Here is a 2,500-nt window from a genome sequence, read left to right as displayed (position 1 = left end):
CAAGTTGAAATACGGGTTTCCTGGTGTAATTTTCATAGTAGTGTTTTTTAAAACTAATTTTCAATACTTGATAATTTTCAGGTAATCCGCCGCCCAAAAATTTTTTTTTTTTTTAATTTATTTTTTTCGGGAAGGACTGGAAGGGGAGCAGATAAAACACAGATACCAGTGGTTTACAAATTAAACACAAACGAAACTATTCTAAAAAAATTTCATTGGCAAAACCAGTTTTGTGTACTTAGGTAAACTTCACTTTTAACTCATACCACACACACACAACCACACACACACACACACACACACACACACACACACACATATATTGATATTAATATATACTATATATATATATATATATATATATATATATAATATTATATATATATATATTATATGTGTGTGTGTGTGTGTGTGGTGTGTGTGTGTGTGTGCACACACACCAATAAGCAATTTCTCCTTGATTGTAGATGGAGCTCTTTTGTAGATAAGTTTTACGGCATTAGACCGTTCTATACACCTACAGAGAATTCTTTTCAATATTAAGTCAGCCCCTCTGGTACAAACTGCGCCATTCTTATCGGTCTATACCCTATGCTCGCTTTCTATACTCTATACTCGCTTCCTCGTTGTTATGGCACTTCTATTGCACCACATTAACTCATTCTATTCACATCTTCGTTTAGGTTGTCTTCTTCATAACAACACTTCAGAAATTATTATATATCCTTACAAACCTATTTTTGCTATTCATCCATGGTCAAACCATGTCGAAACAAATAATACTACAAATACAACATAAACAATTGATCTCTACAGCTTGACGTCAGTTCCATAGAGGAGAGTTGGTTTAACAGTGTCTGCATAGTACATTCCAACCTTGTTTTCCAGAGACACTACCAGTCTTGTGTTCGTATCCTGCTGCTTTAGTTGTTTCATTTACTATGTGACTCGCCTCTTTTCCCATCCTACCGTTATCCAGAATATTTCTGCCAAGTACTTTTAAAAATTTGCTGCTTCCGTTCGCTTAACGTCCATCATAACATTCACTGCTCATCTTCCAGTTCTCATTTTTCCTTGTAACATTATCTGGCTCATGTTTGCTCTCCGCTTTCCTTTCACGCCATCACTTTGATCTTTCACTAATCTTTGTAGTTTTTCGTCACTTTTTCCAGTTAGTGCTGTATTGTATGTGAATGTCAACTATTTCCTGGCATCACTTCAAACATGGAAGTTTAAACAACCACAGACATATAACACACTATTAATTATACCAGCCCATGTTTGCACCTGACCAATTCGCTCTTAAAGCCTACAAACACTCCATGGCATTCGTATCAATCTTCCATAAAAAAAAATATTTACCGTTTATGGTTATGCATCATTTTTTAAAAACTTATGCTACTTAAGAAATAATTGATCCAGGCACCATCTTACTTGTCTAAACCATTACTATTCTCCTATCAAACTGTCTGTCGTCTGTCATCCCTTCCCAGTCAAAATCGTGCCATGTATCTTGCCAAGCATATTCAAAATAAGGTCGTGGCCCTGGATTCCTTAGTCTCCTCTTGTCACCTTTACCCTATCATTGAAGAATATTAACCTCTCACTCTTTCCTATGAAACCTGCCCTTCATCTAGACATACCTTTGCACTCTAGTCAGCAGCTCAGTTACCCCATGAACTTGCATCCCATCAACTCCTGGTGTCTTTCAATTTTTCAGATTTTTCATCATCCCTCTTACATCCTTAACAGGATCATTCACAAACTTTCTCCAAGAATACCTTACCCCTACCTCTCGCGTCGTTCAGCTTCACCTCCATTGTATTTTTTCCCCTTAAAAAAAAAAAAAAAAAAAAAAAAAAAATGACATTTCTATGACCCAGGACTGCGTCATGTTCAAACAACATTTCTTAGTTTGCATTTAAAATTGTGAGATACATTTGCTCATTAATCCTTCTTTTTTATATATATATTTTCCTCCATGTAAAACAACTTCCCCATTCCTTTCTGAAAACTTGCTGAACTCTCGCCTCCATTTTTTTTTATTATATGTGGCGTTAATAATTTTAATCTTTTATTGATGCAACCTTTCTGTGTTCCCTTCCGAATGTATTCCACCCCTCATTTTATCTTTTTAATTACATCCCAAATTTTGTAATCCTTCTCTCTCTCTCTCTCTCTCTCTCTCTCTCTCTCTCTCTCTCTCTCTCTCTAATGATTTTTGTGACTTGCCTCATAAATAACAGGAGGGCAGCAAAGAGATCGTGAGGTTGATTATTTTCAAATAATTACGCCGTATTGATACTCATATATTGTTCTCTTGGTTAGGAATACAGTGAAAAAAAAACTAGTCAAATTTTAAGCACTGGGCAAGCTAAAATTAGGTTTGGAAATAAAATATTCAACATTCCACACAAAGGTCATTATTCTATCAATATAGTTCTACGGACATGAATCAAGGGTGGTGGCATCAAAACTATATCCAAAGGTTGTCAATACG

Source organism: Macrobrachium nipponense, chromosome 15, assembly GCF_015104395.2.
Source record: "Macrobrachium nipponense isolate FS-2020 chromosome 15, ASM1510439v2, whole genome shotgun sequence".
In the NCBI taxonomy this organism is placed as follows: domain Eukaryota; kingdom Metazoa; phylum Arthropoda; class Malacostraca; order Decapoda; family Palaemonidae; genus Macrobrachium; species Macrobrachium nipponense.
Note: the sequence above shows the minus strand (reverse complement) of the source record.